General features: G+C 43.7%; 1 long non-coding RNA gene across 1 annotated transcript; it reads left to right on the top strand.

Moving 5' to 3' along the window:
* The first annotated feature begins 9,391 nt into the window (after positions 1 to 9,391).
* On the top strand, positions 9,392 to 22,532 carry LOC120095082 (uncharacterized). Its single transcript, XR_005490169.2, has 3 exons — positions 9,392 to 16,690; positions 17,493 to 17,675; positions 22,327 to 22,532. It is a non-coding gene; the product is annotated as an uncharacterized LOC120095082 (long non-coding RNA).
* Positions 22,533 to 22,961: the final 429 nt, after the last annotated feature.

Raw genomic sequence — 22,961 nt, 5'->3', positions numbered from 1 at the left:
TCTCTTAATTGAGGTAGATCAGTCAATTAACCAAACAAAGGAGAGGTGTGCGCATTCATTCATTCATTCATTCATTCAGAAGACTAGAATGGGCTGTGTTTAAATGGGTTGTTGATGTTGGTTTTGTGCCTGGATGAATTAAAGTTAGAAGACCTTGCTCTTAGGAGACATTCGCTCTCTCATGTCTTCAGCTAATTTTTAAAGCTAAGTTTTGCAAGGGAAGGTTTCCTGTCTCGTAGACTGGCCTCAAACTTGTCTTGTAGCTGATGGTGACCTTCGCTTCTTCCGTTTCTGCTTCTGGAGCGCTGGGCTTACAGGTGTATGCCCAGACCCCAGTTTGTAAAGTGCTGTTGGTAGAACTCAGACTTTCATGCCTGTTAGGCAACGTCTCTACCACCCGATTGAGCCACCTCCCAGCCCCCAGTCTGATTTACTTTTATTGAGCACCTCTTGCATGGCTGAAACTGGATGAGGAGGCTAAGTCAAGTTCGATGCTCTTGGTTTGCCTTTGGCTCTTGCTGTGTCTTGCGTGTTTCTGTTGCCGGAAATGCCTTCAGTTAGGCGTTGTGATGTCTAGTACCTCAACTAGGGAATGGAATATTAGCTACTATGAAAGGGCAGTTGGTTATGGGTCAGGCACTTCTTGTCTCCTATCTTGTTCAGTAAGAGGAGGAAACAGATATGAGTTCACAGAGCAGGAAGTGGTGGTCCACGAATTACTACAATCCCAATATTCCCATGGAGATAGGTGGGAGATAGAAACAGGAGAATTTCTGAAAGCTTTCTGGCCATCTAGGCTGGCTTAAGCAACAGCAAACAAAAAAGAGACTCTTTCTCAAGGTGGAAGGACCAAGGAATGAAGTTGTTCTCTGGCTTCTGTATGTGTCGTGGCTTTGCACACCCCATCACAAAAACCTGCACACACACAAACAGATGGAGACCATTACAGCTGGCTTTTAACAACAACAACAACAACAACAACAAAAACAACAACACAGTAATTATGTGGATTCTCGGGGACCAAACTCACGACAAGCACTTTATCAACTGTGTTCCCTTTACCACCCAGCTGGAACTTTATAATGACAATTTCTAAACATAAAAAACTTGAAAGTAGGTCACTGCCTGAAGGCATCGAGCTGAGGAAAGAGCCTTGGCTGTCGGGGTCTGAAGAAATGTTACTGTGAGACCAGATGTGAGTGCTGAAAGGGCGAAGTCAATAGCAGTTTGGTAGATGAGAGTCAAGCTGACCAGATGAGAGAGAGAACAGGGCTCTGGGAAGGCAAGGCCAGTGTCTGCAGGCTCTAGTTGGCTGGCTCCCATGAAACTATGTGCTATGTGTCATTTCTTTTTTGCCCTTACACATATCTTGTTTCTTTCTTTCTTTCTTTCTTTCTTTCTTTCTTTCTTTCTTTCTTTCTTTCTTCCTTCCTTCCTTCCTTCCTTCCTTCCTTTCTTTCTTTCTTTTAAAAGATTTATTTATTTCACATATATGAGTACACTGTAGCTGTCTTCAGATACACCAGAAGAGGGCATCAGGTCCCATTACAGATGGTTGTGAGCCACCATGTAGTTGCTGGGAATTGAACTCAGGACCTCTGGAAGAGGAGTCAGTGCTCTTAACCACTGAGCCATCTCGCCAGCCCCCACACATCTCGTTTCTTATTCAGCTAAGTGTAGGCTCTAAGCAAGGATGACATCTAACAAAACTCTTCCAGGCCACTCCATAGATAGGTAGAGAGGGGGCTACTTATGATGCAATCGAGAAAGACTACAGCTACATTTTGGCAGCTATGGTAACAGTCAGTTCTCTGTCGAAGTAAAATCACAAGCTGGTTTATGTCAACAGGAGAACAGAGAGGACATGGTTTAACTGAAAGAGACCCTGACAAAATCTACGGCCGGCAATACTTCAAGGTCAGTGAGTGATGGGGTTGGCCGTGACTAATGGTCAGAACACAGCACAGTCAATAGCTATCAAAGCAAGTCAGAGAGGGAGGGAGGACATCAAGGCAGGGCCATTCTCCTAGTCACAGGAGCAGCACGTGTGCAGCACATGATCATGTCCCTGGTTGGGGCAGGGGCACAGGTCTTGAGCTTGTTGGCTTTCCATGGGCTCAGTATTCAAGGTGCCCAGAGAATTAACCAGTCTCAATAGAAACCACCCCAGTCTTTGTTCATTTTCTACTGTAAGTCCTACAGGAACCCTTATACAAAGAAGCCTAGAGGCAACCCATTTGCATTGTCCCCTCCCACGTACCCTCCTCCTCCCATATACCACAGGAGATTTACTTTTTTCATAACCCTTCCTTGGCTCCCTCTGGAGCTTGGCTTGTTTTCCGTCACCCCCAAATCCTTTGTTAAGCCTTCTCTCTATAATAAAAGCTCCTTTTTAGGGCCTAGAGAAAGGAGTAAAGTCAAGAGACCTAGCTGCTCTTGTGAAAGATGTGGGTTCATTTCCCAGCACCCACATGGTGGCTCACAATCATCTATAGTCCACTCTGAGTCCAGGGGATCTCACTCCATCTCTTGGTTTCTGACAGTACCAGGTCTACAAAGCTATGTTCAGACAAAGCACTTATACATGCAAAAGGCATGGAAAAAAGTAAATCAGTGACCCCCAGTCCTTTAAAAATGTATCACATCTGTCCCTGTGAATTTTGTTCTTTGACACTTGTGAGATTAAGAACCAAAACCAAACTGTTACCTCAGTAGACATTTTGTGTGGGGCAGCTACAGGTCCGGCACACTAGCTCCAACCAGGTATGCACACCCGAGACAAACGTCACTTGTCACTTTCATATTCAAAGATACCCGTTTCTCCCATTTCAGAAAGGTCCAGGTTTCAGAGAGACCACAGAGTATAGTAAGGAGAATGTAAGTATGGAGTCAGACTGGGGGTTAGGTTCACATCCAGACAAAACTCTCCTCCTGCTCATTCATTTTGGGCAAGGCCTCTCATCTCTGATCACAAGCTTCTGTCTCTCCTGAATGAAGACACTCTTTTTTTTTAAAAAAGAGATTTATTTATATAAGTATATAAGTACACTGTAACTGTCTTCAGACACACCAGAAGAGGGCATCAGATCTTATTACAGATGGTTGTGAGCCACCATGTGGTTGCTGGGATTTGAACTCAGGACCTCTGGAAGAGCCGTTAATACTCTTAACCACTGAGCCATCTCTCCAGCCCAAATGAAGATACTCATAACTTTGTGTATTTTAAAATAGATGAGGGTACAGCCATCATTGTTCATGTAGGTGCCTGGGCAGTCTTTCGTTTTGGAGTTGGTAGCAGTGCCCACTTTAGATAGCCAGGGTTTTAATTTTCCAATCAGACCACAGAACAGACTGACTTAGTAATTTCATCCTAGCCTGCATCACTCAAACGAAAAGACATCTACGTCACACAACTGCTGGGACCACTTGGCTTGTGGGTTTTTCAGAAGTTGTAACCAACAAAGGGACAGAAATGAGCTCTTTAGGAGACCTGTGGAAGGGAGATTAAACCCTTCCACTCTTTAACATTTACTAGTAAAAGCAGCAGCTTTAAAACCCGCATTGCTGGTCACTTAGCTTTACCTCAGAGCTGTTTGTGGCACTGGGCTATGGTTCTCCCCAGACTCAGTCACTAGCTTCCTTGACCTACATACGCTACCTATAGGGTGATTTTCTGTGGATCCATCTCATGCATGGAAACTTTACTCCGTCGTTCTGAGGTATGCGATGGCAGCTTATTTTCCCAACACTGCATCATCTCTATCGTTATGAAAACAACACACGTCTTAGTCATGATAACGCAACCCAGTCAGTAACTTCCACGGCTGTTCACTAGAAGCTTTGTGGCATCAGTACACTCTTCTCCTTAACTTTTCATTAGGAAATTTTGGGAGGGGATGTGATTAAAGAGATGGCTCAGTGGATAAGACCATTAGCTACTCTTTCAAAGGTCTGGAGCTTGAATTCCAGCACCCACATGGTAGCTAATAACTGTTTGTAACGCCAAATCTAGAGTACCACATGCCCTCTTCTGGCCTTGTCAGGCCTTGTATGTATGTGACACACAGGCAGACATGCAGCAAAAACACCCAAACACATGACATTTAATAAATTAATAAGTATTAATTTTTTCTCCACAAAACTAGCAATTAAGAATTTAGACTTCCTTCAAACCTGTTTGCTTGTCTGTATATACTCAGGAATCTTTTACGGGTGGTTTGATTGGATAAGGGAACAAGAATGGATAATAATGAACCCCCTTTAACTCACCTTGAATTTTATTTTTTTGTGTGTATGTTTATGTATGTTATGTGAGCCCATGTGTTGTGTATGTGAAGACCAGGGGTTAATGTTCAATGTCTTCCTCAATTGCTCTCCACATTATGATTATCTATAATAATAATATTTAATAATAATAATAGTAATAATAATAATTATTATTATTATTACAGGGTCTCTCACTGCACCCAGATTGCACTTATTTGGCTAGATTGCTTGGCCAGCACATCCCAAGGGTGCTCCTGTCTCTGACTCCCCATTGCTGGATTATCTCTGACTCCCCATTGTTGGATTATACACACTCTGCCAAGTAGGGCCTTTTGTTTATCTGTAGGGGATCAAACTCGGGTCCTCATGCTTGACTGACAAACTTAGCCAGCAGCTGCTTGAAATTTCTATTGCCCATGACTTGAATTTCTTTTTTCTTTTTCTTTTTCTTTTTTTTTTTTTCGGAGCTGGGGACCGAACCCGGGGCCTTGTGCTTGCTAGGCAAGCGCTCTACCACTGAGCTAAATCCCCAACCCATGACTTGAATTTCTATAAAGCCCTCTTCTTCCTTGCATACTGTAACCCTCCTAGACTTTGCAGAGGAATACTCCTGACTTAACCCCTCTACCTGGAGATCAGGACTTTTACTTCAAACTCATTCAAAAATGACTGCCGGTGAGAAAACCTTTTAGGAATCTCTTGGGTTTTCTGACGTGTTTCATGGTGTAGCAGATCAAAACGATTTAAGAATTCTGTGAACACATACTATGGATCCACCTTTCCTTGTCTGTTTTATAGGGTCAGGGTTTACTGTGAACTAGGAGGAACTTGCTATCAAGCTCTGCTGAATCAAGGCATAGAAAACATGGAAGAAATACTGTTACTATTTTTGGGGGAGGTCTGCTTTTCAGACAGGGACTTACTATGTAGTCCAGACAAGCCTGGATATCACTTTTGAAGCCAAGGCTGCCCTGAATCCCATGATCCTCCTGCCTTGGTCTCTTGAGTGCTGAGATTTCAAGCATACACAACCAAGGCTGGCTTTGTTGATTCATTCTTATGCTTTCCAACACAAATTTGATTCAGAGCCTTTGCGGCTATGAAGAAATTCTTTGAAAGCAAAATGTAAGAGAGCTTTGTTTATCGAAAACCCCTTTCATTCCTTGTCTGAAGCCTCTTTGTTCATGTGCTATCTCTGCTCCTTCTTCTTTGTTTATACAACAGAGTCAATATTGTACCCCACTTACTATTATTTACTGTGGTAGGGAAGATGCTTGGATTGTAAATTGTGGCCCTAAAGACACCAGGGCGTAATAGGAGGACCCAGAATTCAGCCTCATATTCTGGAATTGAGGCTTGGATTTTTGCCAATGTCTTCTCAGACATGACCAGCCATGTCTAAGAAAAAGACTTAGGCATCATACTGCTGCTGGCATCATACTGCTGCTGACATCATACTGTCAATGACATCATATTGATGATGACATCATACTTCGATGGCATCATACTGCCAATGAGCCATTTGAGATAGTAAGCCTCTTGGCAGAGTTTAGCTGTAGTTGACATGAAAGTGTGTTTTAGTCAACATTTTTTTCCTTAGGAGGTAGGGGGAGAAGGCTGGACTCCCAAAACACAAGCTAAATGGTCCCTGAAAGGAGGGGGCTTTTGTTCAGAATGGCACACTACAGAAGATACACTCTGCCTAGGGCTTTTCCTGAAGACTGTGGAGCAGGTGATGTGGTTGACATGTTGTGGATTTCGAACAGGAAAGATCAAGGCTTCACGTTCTGCTCCACCCTTTAGTGGGATGCACGAAAGGTAGTTGGTAGTAGAGAGTTAAGCCTTTCCTCTTACGATGCTGTGAGGCTCCCATGAGCTAATTCAGTAGTCATTCAACTTTCCTCTAGTCCTCCGCAGCTGATGCTGAGAGCTAGGCTAAAGACATGGATGATGTAATTAGCGAGTCGTTTGTGTCTGCTGAAACAGGGTGTGTTATCTGGGACTTCTAGCTACAGATTAGTACCAACAATAAGCCCATAGACGAGACTTGCTATAATTGGTGCCTAGTTACTGCTTTGGGGTAAGTGTTGACCCATTCACTCTGAGGCCATTAGGTTTCAGCTTTCCCTTCCTTCCTTTCCTTTAAATCGGGTCTATTATGTAACTCTGGCTGTTCTCGAAATAAGTATGTATTCTAGGCTGATATACATATGCATGTGATCTTCTTTAACAGATCCTCTTAAGTGCTGGGATTAAAGGCATGTGTCACCATGCCTGGTTTAGGTTTTGGATCTTAAATGATCCCTTTGGATCTTTTTTTTTTTTTTTTTTTTTTTCCCGGGGCTGGGGACCGAACCCAGGACCTTGCGCTACCCAGGACCTTGCGCTTCCTAGGTAAGCGCTCTACCACTGAGCCAAATCCCCAACCCCCCCACCCCCCTTTGGATCTTAAAGGACTAAATACTCTTGGAAGGTGTTGTCTACTGGAAAGATGGACCATTAAGTCATTGGGGGGGGGTATGTCCTTAAAGGGGACATTGAGAGTCTGCCTCCTCCCCTCTTTGTTTCCTGCCTCGTTGTCATGAGGTAAACAAGGTTCTTCCCATAATCTCCCAACCCCTTCAACCCCTTCTGTCTGGCCTCATCATAGGGATGAGTAGCCCATCCATTGATACCCCTGAAACCACGAGCAGAATAAATCTCTGTTCTTTACAAAGTGCTGGTTTTAGATATTTTGTGAGGGCAAATGGGAAGCTTCCGGTTGTGTGTAATTTTTTTTTTCTTTTTTTTTCTGGAGCTGGGGACCGAACCTAGGGCCTTGTGCTTGCTAGGCAAGCGCTCTATCACTGAGCTAAATCCCCAACCCCTGTGTGTAATTTTAAAACCATGCTTCTGCCTTTCTTGGGAGCCTGACCCATGCTCTGACCTCTCCTGGTTTCCTCTGTTTCAACTCAATTGCAGTTATATCAGAACCCAGGAAAGCTGGGAGCTGCTCTCCACGCTCACCCGGCTACCTTCACCAAGATGCCAGCTATTGCCTTTGTTCAGGGGCTGCGTTACCAGTCAGCTCACCTGAGACCTTTGGATCCGTGGATAAAAAAACACCACACTCAGCCTTATTATTTTAGAATTTGCCTACTAGCACAATTACTGGGCACAGAATCTCCTGCTCTAATCTTATCAGCTATCAGTTTGCTCCTGCCAACCTCCACAGGGCCCCCGCCAGTGCTTTGGGCTGTAGGCTCTGGATGCCCTGACGCCTTACATGACCACTGCTTTCTTCTCCTTCCAAAGCATGGCCTCAAAAAGCCTTTCTCTTTCCTCTCGTCCCTTTTTCCTCCTGGGAATCGGAAGTCCCACCTTTACCCTTCACCCAGCCATTGGCTTCCACCTTCTTTATTGACCAAATCAAGAACCAATTAGGGAACCAGATTTTAGTAGCGGCTCCTCAGAAGGCTAAGATGTCTTGAGTTTTTGGAAGGAACCGCAGAGGAGAGAATTCATTCCCATATGACTGTTGGCTATGTGCGGTGCCTGCTCAATCTGTCTGGTTCCCTCTATGAGCCAACGGAGTGCTTTCGGCATCACGTGGATGTATCCAGGTTTGGAGTATGTGTGGCTGAGATGGAGAGAATTATGTTTGAATTTTAAGTTGTGATGTAGACAAATCAGGATATAAACGCTTTAGGGGTTGGGGATTTAGCTCAGTGGTAGAGCGCTTGCCTAGCAACCGCAAGGCCCTGGGTTCGGTCCCCAGCTCCGAAAAAAAAAAAAAAAAAGGATATAAACACTTTAAAGCAAAACAAAGCAACAAAAAGCCCAAGTAGACATCTGCTTGCTTAACTGATATCATATGGATTTGTGTAACTTATTAAAACTGGGTACTGTGGGACATGCCTGTACCCCTAACACTTGGGAAGTGGTGGCAGGAGCCAAACAGGAATTTGGCTGTACAATGTGCTCAGGGCCAGCCCAGGCTACGTGAGATCCTGTCTCAAAAAGTTCGAAATAAACAAAAAGGAATGAAATTATTTTGATTTATGAACATGACCCATCATGCATTCTAATAATTTGAAGAATCTTTGATGTGGGTATTTTACCGGAATATATATATATATATATGTATATGTATATATATATACATACATACATACATATATAATATTCTCTCTCTCTCTATCTATATATCTATATATCTATCTATCTATCTATATATCTATATATCTATATCTATATCTATATCTATATCTATATCTATATATATATAATCACATGTGTGCCTAGTGACAATGGAGGTCAGAAGAAAACATTAATCCAGTTCTCTGGACCTGGGCTTACAGAGAGTTGTAAACTACTCTGTGTTGGAAATTAAGCCTGGGTCTTCTGTGAGAGCAGCAAACACTCTTAACAACTGAGCCATCTCTCGAGCCCCAAATTCTAGTTTCTGTGAATTCCAGGTTAGCCTTGAACTTCAATTTTACTGCTTCCATTTCCCGAGTGTCGGAATTACAGGCACGAATGCCACTATACATAGTGAGAATCATTCCTATTCATCTAGCGCCCCCGCCCCATCTCTCCGTCCCTTCTTCCCTCCTGTGAAGCACATTGAACATGTCTGCTTTGTGTTAGAAATGAAATATAAGGAATAAAAACTGTCTTTGAAACAGCAGACAAGGCCCCCCAGGACCTGGCTGACATTTCCTCTTTCTGTCTAGCCTCACCCCTCGTCATTCTAGCTCTTAATCTTCAAGCCAACTCAAAGTTTTCACTCCCTCTAACTTTCAGAGACTCTCTAGCCTCTTAGCCCAGACTGGTCTCCTTCTGAAGCCTATTTCTTTCCTCCTTGTCCTTCACGTTTGTTTCCTGACTTTCTACTCAACCTCAGCTTAGAAGTGACGTCCTTGGATTGATTTTCACTGACGCCTCACTCCGAGTGTGTCCCCCTGCTAGGCTGCTACATCGTGGTCACTTCCCATCTCTCTCCTTTAAGAGCGCATAAATTTGAGGAGAGCCTCACATGGCAGGGACGGGGATGGGGGCGGGGGCGGGGGTGGGCTCGGCGGCTGCGGTGGTGGTGGTGGTGGTGGTGGTGGTGGTGGTGGTGGTGGTGGGGCTATGTCTTTTTTTGTTCATTTGTGCTTCCCACGCTTGGTACTTCTTTCTAACAGACTGGCACTCTGCCCGCAGGCCAAATTTACCTCAGTCAGCCTTTTCTACCCCGCCATTTGTTTTAATTGCACAGTCGTACATGACAGAGCAAATGGCAGACAGGTACCTGTAATCAAACAGTCCGGAGAATTTAAGCACATTCGTTCCTTCCCGGAGCATTCAGTGAGCCCTGACAATAGGTAATTTAAATTCTGGACAACGAGTTTGCAAGCTGCTTCATTGGCTACGTTTGGAGAAGAGCGGAAAAAAACCCTGGCCCTTTGATAATTAGACTGAATCAGTTTTCATAATTCTACTCTACTCACCAGAGTGGTTAGCAAACTTCATTATCGGCGGCTTGATGAGATAGCTTTCTGCATGTAATATAGATTTGGCCAGTAATTTCTTTTTCTGCGAGGAGGAGGCTAAGGCCGTGCCACCATGGAAGTGTTTCTGAGATGAGACGGTCTTACAGTTTCGTCATTGTAAATAATTTCAAAGTGGGTGCAGGATAAAGCATACAATTAGTGTTTTGTCTCTGTGAGTGTTTGACCCAGAGAAAGGACAGTGGATGGTCACAGTTGAAAGCAGCCACCGCAGACTGGTGTAACCTCGCCAGCCTGCATCTGCTGAGATTGTAAATTGATATCTTTTCTTTTGCTCTGTGTCTCTGGAACATTGCCAGTAGCCAAAACCATGCTCCGTAATTAAGGGGGAACATATCTTTAAGAAATTTCCAGAAAAAAAGCTGTGTGGCTGATCTGTCAAGGACTCAGAGCAGCTTGGGTTTCATCTCTTTGTAATAGCCATAAATTACACTTTGTACATCTCTCTAACCCATAATAGCCTGCAAGCTCCGTCAAGGCAGAGATGATTTCCGTCTTTGCTTCTGAATTCTCAGCACACACAAGAGGCATATTGTTGGCTGGGCAATTGACTGACGTGGATGAATACAGTTCTATATTGATATATGTTCAAGTTTTGTCTTCTGCCCTCAGCCTGACTCTGTTCTGAGTTAGGACTCTGCAGTTTGTCTGAGACCACACTGCGGTTCAGTTACTATGGCTGTGGGATAAACTACCTCAGAGAGGAGTGTGCCGTGTGTATGTATGTGCTCGTGCGTGTGTGCGATGGCCCACATGAGGAGGTCAGGGTCAGCTTAAAGGAATGGATTCTCTCCTTACTCCATGTGGGCATCAGGCTTGTCGGCAAGCACCTTTATATATATCTACTGAGTCATCTTAGTGACGCCATGTTTGCTCTTGTTGGGAATGTTTGGCAGATTTATACCTATCCTAGGAACCCTGAACATTGTGGGCCAGTTGACCTGGCCCTCGCTGTCTCTTCCTAGCTGTATGCACTCTTCTAGTTGCCTCTGGAGCATTTTGGCCTCAGGATAACTTGGATTCTTTTTTAATGTGGCAGCCCAGAACTCTAGTATTTTTTCCTAAGAGGAAAGAAAAGTGTAATAGAAATGAAGATGCTCAAAGAGGAGACGGAGTTAAACGGGCAAGGGATAGAAGAGACGAGAGATGAGGGAGTATGGTGCGTGTGGTAGGAAAAACAACACACACTGGAGGAGTAAAGAGGGGGAGGCACTCTGAGATGGGTCTTAAACCATGCCATGCTGGATTTGAGACTCAGGGACCTGGTGGATAGTAAATGTAGGGGAGGCTTGCTCTGACTTCCTATGTCTGCCGAAAGACAATCTTCTGAAAAAGACCCAACGGTCATAAATCTCCTCCCTGGGGCTCCTGTCCAGTAGGGAGGAGTAGATCCCGGTATATGAGGGAAGAATGGAGGGCACCATCCCCAGGTAGGGGTCCCCTGTCACAGGCAGGGTCCCCTGTCCACGGGAGAGTCCACTCACTGTTTCCTCAGATCTCTTACTTTCCTTATATAAGTGTTTCTTTGCTGTGTCAAAGTAATCCAGAGCCCTTAAAAGAAGAAAGCTGTGTCCTTTGTCTCCTTCATTCCAGTCTGTGGCTGTTTGTTCTTGTTGCCTTGGGCCTGTGCTAGGCAGGGCCTCATGGTGAAGGGCAAGGGGTGACTCAACTCTAATCTACTCATCTTGCTTTGGCCAGGAAGCAAAGAGGGTAAAGGGAGGAGAGAGAGAGAAACAGAGAAACAGAGACAGACAGAGACAGACAGACAGACAGACAGACAGACACACACACACACACACACACACACACACACACACATGGAGACAGAGACATATACAGACACACACACACACAGATAGAGAGAGACAGAGACTGCATCTCTGAATGATTTTACCCTCTCCCAGTGGTACTATAGGTCAGAGACCAAGCCTTTAGTGAGTAGACTATTGGGGAACATTCAAAATGTGAACCATAACATATCCCTAACTGCTTGCATTTCTCTTTCCCTGTTCTCTCTCTCTCTCTCTCTCTCTCTCTCTCTCTCTCTCTCTCTCTCTCTCTCACCAAATGATTTTTTCTTTCACATAACATTTGTAACATATCTGTATACATTTTCTTCTCCTACCTTTCTTCTGTCTTGTTTTAGTTTATTTTACAGACTCAGTTATTAAAGCCTTAAAAATCGAGGGACAGGGCTGGGGATTTAGCTCAGTGGTAGAGCGCTTACCTAGGAAGCGCAAGGCCCTGGGTTCGGTCCCCGGCTCCCAAAAAAAAAAAAAAATCGAGGGACAGTCTTTCCTTTATGATGGAGAAAAGGTTAATATTGAAGAAATGAAGGCTTAGGTTAAACTGTTTTTTTTTTTTCCCTGTACAGTAGTAGAAAGCTTTTTATAAAAGGTACGTGTTTTACATTACTCAAAAAATATCAGACACAGCACAGGCTCTCAGTTGAAAGGCTGGTATCATCAATAATGCCAGCCATTTGTGCCTCTTGAAATCCTACACCATATATAGTCAGGAATACAGGAACGATTCTTGATGCTCGTGGCAAGATGACCCTGGTACCCAGGTCCACTTGTGGGATGTTTGAGAAGTCTCTGGAAGGATCCAGGCTTCGGCACTGGAACCTGTGTAAGTCTCTTGCGGTCTTCTAACCATCAGCTTGTTCCAATGGCCTTCAAAGACCAAAGTGCCGAGAGGCTAGCCCTCTGCATTCTGCAACGGTCTAGCTAATTTCGAGTATTGCCTCTAGACGGTTCTGCCCAGATGTCCTCTGGGACGATAACTGAGCATTTATGATTGTGTCTAAATGGAGCCCTCTAGGTCTGACCTCTAGGGTAATTCATTCAGGAATGTGGGGGTATGTGTGTAAACAAGCAAGGTTCCTCCTCCCCTTTTCTGGAAGCTTTGCTTTATGGCCTTGGCACCAAGACTTGCTGGGAGGGAATAAATACTACTCATTCCTTCCTAGACAAGTACAAATAGATGAGGAGATTACATGGCACACTCAATAAATATTCGTGTCATGTATGTAAAGTACCTTTTGCTGCTGAACACAACCCACAAGGAGGAACCAACAAAACGGTTCTCGAGAAAGTTGGCTTGCTTTTCTTGTCTCAGTGAGTGTAGGGCATGTTTCACGGATGCAAAAAACATATTTCCTCGGCGAAGGAGATGTTCACACTTTAAAATCGAGGAGAGTGCAAATGAGATTTTTTTTTTCTTAATTGGTTTCAGTACAGGAGGAGGAAATGCTTTTGCAGATTTGTGAGTTTTCTGGCTTTCCTTTTGGTTTGTTTGTTCCTTCCTTTTTGAACTTGTAATTATGAGGAGCTTCTTCTCAGCCCCTGAAAGTGGGTCAGCTGTGGGTAAAGCAATCATGTCAGTATTTCTGAACCCCGATCATCTCCAAGAGGCACCGAGGAGCCTGTCATTCTTGGTTAGTTCAGGTGATGTGACTCTACACTAAGCCCTGTTGCCATCTGCACATCCTTCAAGTGTGGTGGCACTGTGCAGGGCTCTGGTGAAGTGTCAGAGCTGGGGAGGTGTCCCAGAGGGTAAGATCACTTCCTTTTCAAGCACAAAGCCCTGAATTGAAATCCTCATGTAAGAAGTCAGGAGTGGTGAAGTCCGTGCCCATAGCCTGTCAATGGCGGAGACAGGATTGCTGGTGTGTGTTGGCCACTACCTTAGCTCCACATTCAGTGAAAAAGACCCTGCCTCAAGGGAATAAAGGTGAGAATGAGAGAACAAAGTACCCGGCATCATCTTCTCATGGCTGTGTGCATGTGCATGCACGGGCACACACACTTAACACACATGTGCATGCAAATTCAAAAGGAGTATATGTTAGAACGTTTTCCTTCTAGCTCGTTCCTTAATTAATTGTATAAGCTTTGGCCAAGGTCTATAAACCACAGGCTTCTTTTCTCTAAATAGAAGTGATGAGAGCATCTCTCTGTGAGGTCAAGGATAGCACAGAGAGGAGCGGGAAAGAGTATGAACACGAGGTTGGATTGGGTTGTCCCGTGTTTACACCTCTGTTCCCTGTCAGCTACAGAATCACTGACTAAGCTGTTAACCTCTTGGCCCTAACTTTCCAACATGGAGGACAGAACCAACCAGGACCTGGCTCATGGAGATGCTATAATAGTTTAACAAGTGGTAAACTATTATAGTTAATGTGGAGAATCCAGCAAGCCCAAGAAGGAGGTTGGAAGAGGTGTGGCTGTGCAAGCCTGTACTGGGGATTATCCCAGTGGCAGACGACTCAGCCTGTTGCTCTTCCAGAATCTGTTCAACTATTTTTCATGCCAGGACAAGAGTTAAAATGATTTTTTTGATTGTTTACTGCCTTACCACACAAAACAACCAATCAAAATAAGCCAGACCTTAGCGTTGCTGTCATACAAACACAGTTCCTGTCCAGAATCAAGTATCGGCCAGTCAAAACTGAGACGATTCAGTCCTTTGTATGGTGAGGACCAAAAGGAGGGCAGATGCCACATTAAGTCACATGGTTCAGCATCTCCAGATAGGTTATTCCACCATGCCTGTCCCCGATGCTGTCTTCCAGTGAACTCAACTAGTAAGCTAGTGTTTTTCTGTCCTGATGTGACGTTGTGGACTCTTTTGCCACACTTAAGGTAAGGCTTATGGTTCAGCAGAGCTCAGAAACTATCAGTCCTGTTGGAAACAGAAACGAAGGTCAGTATGGAAAAAAGTTGGCGGGACTTTAGGGAGAATAAATGACACAGATACAAGATATTCAAGATACAAGATTATTTTGTATGGTATTTTGAGTTCTTAGACAGGTTCCTTGGATGGGTGTCTATATTGTCTGTGAAGATTGATAGTCACTAGAGAATGAATCCTTTAATCTTAAGATAGTGTGTTTTGGTTATTTATTGCCAATTAAATCACTTGCCAATTTCACTGATAAAAATACCAGTTCTTTGGGTTAACTAGGCAATTTTTGCTTCCTGTGATGGAGGGATTTGATTGGGGGATAAGTTGAGGGAGTCATTTAGCATGGCAGGCAGTTTGTATTAGCTGTTGACAGGGAACATAGAAGGGATGGCCCACTCTCAAGTCTTTGTCCCACATATTTCCTCTGTGTGGTTTTAGTTTCTCACAGTACATGCTTAGGTTCCAAGAGATAGGTTCCAGAGAATGGGAATAGCCAGCTCTCCTAATCCCCAGGCTCAGAGTTTTATAGTATTCCGACAATTTGATGTGAGCAAAGTCAAAGGTTTCTCATGCTACATTAAAAACATCAGGGCGGGGCTGGGGATTTAGCTCAGTGGTAGAGCGCTTACCTAGGAAGCGCAAGGTCCTGGGTTCGGTCCCCAGCTCCGGAAAAAAGAACAAAAAAAAAAAAAACAAAAAAAAACAAACATCAGGGCATGCTTTTATGTGAGAAGTGAAGACAAATGTAACAGAATATTCTGGGAACGATTGGTCTTTCCGGCTCCTCATTATAGATTCATTGGCTGTGTATGGTGAAGGAACCTTGTGAGGGCAGCTGAAATTCAAATGACCTGTCCATATACCTCCTACAGAGTGTGGCCTGTATTCTATAGGTAGTTATTGGAGACTGTCGCTCATCTTTTCTGGTTGGAATATTTTAGTAGCATCTGCAAGACATTATTTAGAAAAAGGCCACCACCTTTGGCTCTGGCATGTATTAATTAGCAACAAAAGCAGTTTGTGTTTAATTTAATGATAGCGGAAGGCTTGTTGCACACATTGGTGATATGCCACGAAGTGAAGGATTTCTGGGCAGATTTTCTCTTCATGTCTTTTGTCTTTCACAGCTGTCGTTGAGTGTGGTTTTTGGAGATCATAACTCTCCCTTTTCAATGACACATTTTTAAAATTGCATTTGTTTGTCTACCTTGTGGGTTTGTAGGTAGGCACTCATGCCATGGTGCATATCTTGAGGCAGAAGATAGCCTGTGTGTGGGCTTGAGTCATTTCGCAGTAGGGGCCATGGGGATTGAACTCAGGTCGTCAGTACTGGTCCCAGACTTGTGCCAAGAGTCTTTATTGGCTGAGCATTTTGCCAGCCCACTCTTCTCTTTTCATTTCATCTTTCCCCCCGCAGTGCAGTCAATGTTGTATTTGGAGTTTATTTATTTTCATCTTGCATGCTTTTATTTTTGCACTGTGTAAACACTTTTGGAGGTCCAATCAATCCCACCTCATTTCAATGGTTGGCAGCCTGATGACTGGGTCACTGTGTGGTTGTGTTTTCTCCCATAGTAATCTCAGAAGCTTCCCCCAAGATACTAATATGTCACTGAGGTACTGATCCACAGAAAGAGGAAATACAACTTGTATTCTTAAAAGTTGCTAAACGTTGAGAAAAATTTGACGAATAATTGGTGAGAGAATGGTTTGAAACCTGGGGCAGTAAGACCCAACTATGATTATCAGAATAGCTGCCTACAATAGAACCGAGGACCAGAGTACAAAATGTCTTTGTATTTAAGAAGTCTTAATTGATTATGTTATTTTTTAAAATATTTATTTATTATGATCATGTGTGTGCAATATGTTTGAGTGTGGACATGTGTGCCACATGCCTGTGGAAGTCAGAGGACAGCCAGCCCTGTGCAGTTGGTTCTGTCCCTTTTTGATCTGGAGGCGGAATTCAGGTCATCAGGCCCTTGTACTTTATGAGCATCTCACCGGACAAGAAGAGTGGTTTTAAAGTGCCAAATGGAAGACGCTGGCTATGGACAGATAAGAATAAAGGAATGGGAAACAACCAAAGGATGGATGGAACATTTCTAAGTGACATTGATCACACAGTGATGGAATATTAGGAAACAGCCCGATTGGCTCATGTCAGATGACTTCACACCATTTCTATGTAATATTGAAAGGTAGGTATGCTAGTATCATACTAGTTAAAATTGGTCCATTTAGGAAATGTTACTGATCTCTCAGAGAAGAAACTTGGCTTTGGCTGGGTAGTCTGGAACACGAAGACTCAGTATGAATAATTTGATTAATTTTATATATTTTATTGTAATCATCATCATTATGGCTGTGGGGGAGGGATGCAGGGGTTGAATGCAGACTGCCATGCCTACACAGCAAGCTCCTTCCTTATGAGTTAGGGTCTCATTCTAGCCCAGGTTGGTCAGGAACCAAAGCTGGCCTCATACTCACAGCAATTCTCCTGCCTCAGCCTCCCAAGTGTTGGGATTATAGGTGTGAGCCAGCTTTCTTGGAGTCTAGTACATGAGCCCAGTTTAACAAAATGGCCTCCTGTAATTTTTACCTAATATGATTTACTTGGATTGGAGTAAAGGCTAATAGTATCGAGAAGACAAACACAGTTTACAGTAAAAGATGATGTTTGACGCTAACTACAAGTGCTCAGGGCCTGGAAGTTCTTCTGCGAAGTTTTAGAAAGCTGTAAGACAAGAATGTCCTTGTAAGATGCGTCTAACGTGGGAACTCTGGACCACAACTCTTGAGACAACGTCTTTTTCTCTCAGGAGAGCAGACAAGCCCTCTCTTTGGTGAGAAATGGAGACAGAAAGCATGGTTTTGCGTCCTGGGATGTGGCCCCCGGCTTCTGTTTGCTATGTAGCAGTTCTGTGAGCACAATAAAAGCACTAGGTGATTTACTGCTGTAAAGCTGTACTGATGGCTTTCTGTGCTGTCCTCACTTCCCAGACATTTTGCATCGATTACTACTGTACTTCGTTCTTCCAAACAAGAACAGAGTTCTTATGAGTGAACAGGTCTGCAGCTGCTGATTCGTGTGTGGTGTTTGCTACTGGACTGGACTGAGAACAACCAAGATTGGAATTGCCCCAAAGGACTATGTCTAAACAGAAGAACAGAGCTCTTACGATAGTAAAGTTTTCTGTTTTATAAGCAGGGTAACCGAGTGAGGAAGACACTTAATGTAGTCTTCCCTGAAGTACAAACTTCTGGTTTCTTTAGAAAGCCAGTTACGTCAAACGATACACACGGGAGAGGTTGCTTTGCTAAAGCAGACACACCTGAAACAATGTTTTGCTAAAGCAGACACAGGTGAAAGGATGGTTTGCTATGGCAGACATATGAAAGGACATGTGATGTTTAGAAAGAATGTAAATATGACCCCACAGACAGTGGAAGCGCAAGTATTGGTTCGCTTTGCTCGGTCTCGCTATTCTTTGCTGATGACACACGTGTAGTGGTTTACCTTACATTGTATTGCTGTGCTTTGATTGTAGTGACTTCACAGGGGAACTTGCCACAAATCTTCTCATGAGGTTCCTGTAGCTTCTTGTCAATTCCAATGACTTGGGTCAGTTGGTGAGCCTACGGTTCCTTCTGGACTGAACTGCCCTTGCTGATTTGTGTGTGGGGTCCGCTGAGTGGACTGGTCTACAGCTGCTGGTTCATAATCAATGTTTCCTAGTGGACTGGACTGAGAACAATGAAGATTGGAGTTGCCCCAAAGAACTATGTCTAAACAGGTCCACTTCCCCATATCCTAATAATCTTTCTTTTCTGGTGGGTGGTAGGCTAGAGGGGAGGTTGAACTTTAATAAAAGTAGGTTGTAAAAAATATATGTCGCCATTTCCCATCCATAGTTGGTTATGGGCAAGAAGTGAACTTTAGAACCTTTTTATTTTATGATGTATTTTATTTTCAATTATGCATATGGGTCTTTTTGTATGTATGAGTTCGTGGAGGCCAAAAGAGGGTTATCAAATGGTTGTGAGTTGTCTGACATGGGTTCTGGGAACTGAAATTCTGGTTCTCTGCAAGACCAAAAAAGCACTCTTAGCCTGCTCTCCAGGCCCCAGAACCTTAAATACACTCATTCATCTATCCATTCATTCATTCATTCATTCATTCATTCATCCATTCATATATATTTATTCATTTATTGGCTGATTGATTGACTTAATTAGGATAGGGGCTCATGTAACCCAGGCTGGCCTCAATTTCACTATGTAGCCCAGGATAATCTTGATTATTTCTTTTTTGCAAAGGGAAACGTGATCGTTTCTGACAAATTTCTCTTATTTGAGAAAATAGAAGGGGTATGGAAGGGACGGCGTTTTAAAGATGTCAAAGGAGTAGAAACATATAACCACTTATTTATTTAGTTATGGGCAGGCTGAAACAAAGCCAGGGGAAGGAAAGCTCCCTGGAGTGAACTGGGACACTGACATCAGTGGCCAAGCTGGGAACCTGCGTCCCTTTCCCTCAGCTGTCAGAATGCCAGCAGAAGGGCACAGATGCAAGGCCTGGGCATCCGGGCATGAGGGGAAAGGCTCCCTGAACTGCATCTGTGAACAGAAGTGGTGAGCGCTTGACATTTTGAATGCAAAATACTTGTCAGGGTGCCAAGTGCTAGCCAGCCAGGGCTGGTGCAGTGAGAGTTGTGCTGTGGCTGCCCCAGGATGCACAGGGACTGTTTGGAGAGAAATGGCTTCTCCTGAGGTAATATTTGGAAACTGGAATCCTGTGCCATCTGGCTGGTATCTCTCAGTTTTCAAAAAGTTCGCCTCCATTTTATTTTAATTAATTTAGCAACAGGGTTCCTTGTGAGTAGGCTGGCCTTCGTGTAACATGAGATGACCTTGAACTTTTCTGGACTATACAAGCCCTTGCCTCTACCTCCCAAATACCAGGACCACGAGTGTTCATCACCACACTAGAGAAGATCTCATTACATAAATGTGTAGCCTTTTGTATTTGCATTACTGAAGGGGTGGTGGTGGTGGTGGTGGTGGTGGTGTGTGTGTGTGTGTGTGTGTGTGTGTGTGTGTGTGTGATCTTCTAACTATAAAATTGCATGGTGTATTTAAGCAAAGGTTTTAAAAATTGAAAATTTCTCCTCATCCCTACCCCAATTCTGAAAAATCTTGTGAGGCTAGGGAGGAATGCTGGCTTATTTTGTTGGGAATCACCATTAAAAATAAATAGCATTTGTATAGAAGTGTCTCAGATGACTCATTTGGATCAGAGATCTGTATGCAAAATACAGTTGTGGGTTGTTTATAAAGTTGTTATTGGCATGGATGCTTTCCTTTAGGAGTCAGGAAGCAGAGGCTCTTAGGCTAGGTTAGCGATTCTAAGTCAGGTGTTTACAGCCACTGAGCTATGACGTTGCTTATGAATTCGCACCAGTGTTTAAACTTTTGTCCTTAGGTAGACTGTAAAATGAGAGATCTGCCCTGTCCTGGATTACATTCCCCTTCACCACTTGAATTTGCTTCTTTTTTTTTTCTTTAATATATGGAGTCTGGAGCTGGAGAGATGGTCCAGGGGTTAAAAGGACTTACTGCTTCATCATCAGTGAACTAGAGTTTGGCTCCCAGTATCCATATTGTGTGGCTCACAAATGCTTGTGGCTCTAGTTACAAGGCATCTAATGCCCCCTTTCTGGCCTCTCTGATCACCTGCATACTGGTATACTTAGCCCCACACAGACAGACAGACACAGACACACAGGAACAAACATATCACAGACATGCACATCTTAAGAAAGAAAAAGAAGAAATGCATTCTGGCTAGGCTTGGTAGAGTATGTCTGCAACTCCAACACTGAGAAGGCAGAGGAGAGAGGATTTTGGTGAAGTGGAGGTCTGTCTTGGCTACACAGGACTCTATCTCAAAAGTAGCTCCCAAAGGAAAAAACGATGAAGTAGAGTCAGTTCTGCACCACTGCGTGCACACTTGGTCATGTGACCTACTTTGCTGAAAGAAATAGGGAAAGCAGAGCCTTGAGCTGTCCCTGCCTGACAGCTGCTCCTTTACTGTTGCCACTACACCCTTTGCCACTGTATGCAAAGGTTTAGAGTGCTCTGCTGCACACAAGGAGCTTTGTGAAGTCAAGCTGAGCATGCCTGGATGAGGTCCTAGACCAGTGGTTCTCAACCTTCCTGATGCAGCAACCCTTTAATACAGTTCATGTTGTGGTAATCCCCAACCATAAATTTAGTTTCATTGCTACTTCATAACAGTAACCTTGCTACTGTTATGAATCATAATTTAAATCTCTGAAGGGGTCACTCCCAGGTCTAGTATGGCTGCTCTAGACCAACTTTACTAAGAAGCCCGAGGGAGGGAGAGTCCAGTCAGCCTGGATGCCCTCATTTGCAGAGACTCCTAGGTGGCCCAGACTGGGATTGACCCACAGCCTGATACATGTGTCTGCTTTGTGCCACTAAGTTTTATTTAATTCTATGTTGATGAACTGAATCAGACTCTATCGAACATGTTTTTTTTCCCCCCAGCCTAAATTAAGGTCTTTGGGTTGGTTGTTTCATGTTTCTAAGCAAGTTTGTGGAATGTGGTTGATTCGTTCTGTATTTCTTAGGTGCCTTTGCAAAATGACTGAGTATTGGTGGTGAAAGTTATCTGTCCCTCACAGATTGAACTCATTATCCGGCCATTTGAGAAAGGGAAGAGCAGGCCAGTGAGATGCCAGGGGGTAAAGCACTGGTCTCACAAGTGAGAGGTCAAAGTTCCATGCCTAGAACCCTGTGGGCTTAGATTTTTGAAAACCTACTTTTACTAAGGGTTCTCAAATGCTTCGATACCCCCTTCGTTTACCATCCAAAGATGAGGAGAAAGATGGTAAACAGGACAAGAGGATGTGGACCTCTTCAGAAGTAGTTCCTAGGGGAGATTCCAATCTCCATTTGTCAGGATACCAGCAGTTCAGTTCAGTAGTGTCAGGAGACCAAACATGAATCAGCAGTGGTGGCACGATCCAGCAGAAACAGCCAGGCCTCCACTGAATGGGTACGAGTCAGTGGGAGGGATCAGAACCAGCCAGGACGACAGGAGAAGTTCTCTGCTATGCCTCTCTCAATGAAATAAAGATCAGCAAAGACGGAATGTTGTAAGGTTAGCTATGCAAACTCCTGTCACTGTCTGTTGAGTCCTAGTTACACTCTCTGCAAACATCGCGTGTCCTCCCACACGTCTTGCCTCAGCAAGACACCATATGAGTCTGCATCACCTGTGTGACACAACCAGAAACTTCCACTTCAGGACCCACTTAAGGGGAAGGAGAGAATCACTCCATAAAGTTGTCCTCTTGCCTCAACATGTGTGCTGGGGCACATGCATACACACATGTATACACACATGCATACACACATGCACACACACACATGCACACACACATGCACACACACACACACACACACACACACACACACACTCGCTTCAATAATAATACTAAATTAAAAATTACAAGTGTCTCAGCCCCTCTGATGACTTGCTCCTATGTCTGTAACTGACATGTAGGACTTCTCGAGGCTAACTCTTGGCCAGTCACATGCTTGCAGAACATTTGCTCACAGTCTGCCATGTGACTTTTCAGTTCTCTTTTGATGAATACCTTCGTAATTTTTAAATAGCCAACTGGAGAGATCTGTGTTTCACAGTTAATGCTTTTCCTGTCTTTTAAAATGAGTCATCTGTTACTACAGGTTAAAAAGAAAAGTTACTTAACTTTTCCTTTTTTTTTTTTTCTTTTCTTTTTTTCAGAGCTGGGGACCGAACCCAGGGCCTTGTGCTTAACTTTTCCTTTTCAAAGCAAAAGTTTTGTGTTGACATTTATGTCCTTAATGCGTCTGGAGTTGGGCTTGGCAGATGATGTGATGAAGAAATCCAAGTCTTCCCGGACTACAAGTATATCTGCTTATTGCTCCACTTACTTATTTTTATTTTTAAATTAAAATTTTATTTATGTCTATGGTTGCTTGACCTGCATGTATGTGTGTACACCACGTGCATTCCTGGTTCCCATGGAAGCCAAGTGACAGTATCAGATCCCCTGGAACAGGAGTTAGAAACAGTTGTGAGTTGCCATGTGGGTGCGGGGAATTGAACCCGGGTCCTTTGGAAGAGCAGCCAGTGCTCTCAGATGCCAAGCTCTCTCTTTGGCTCTAGTGCTCCATTTACTGAAGTGATAATTTTTCCTGCTGATGTGAGATGCCACCTCTGTATTTCTACAACTTAAATGTGTTAAAGATGTTATTCTCAATGCAAAGGTGCCAAGAGGCAGGATCTTTCAACTATTTTTAAATAAAAATTTATTATAACTTTTAAGTAATGTGTATGTTTGTTTCTGTGTATGTGTACATGTGCACAGATGTTTATGGTGCCTAAAGGCTTCAGAT

The sequence above is a fragment of the Rattus norvegicus genome, chromosome 10, assembly GCF_036323735.1.
Source record: "Rattus norvegicus strain BN/NHsdMcwi chromosome 10, GRCr8, whole genome shotgun sequence".
Classification (NCBI taxonomy): Eukaryota; Metazoa; Chordata; class Mammalia; order Rodentia; family Muridae; genus Rattus; species Rattus norvegicus.
The sequence above is the reverse complement of the archived record's forward strand: the minus strand, read 5'-3'. Positions and strand labels throughout refer to the sequence as shown.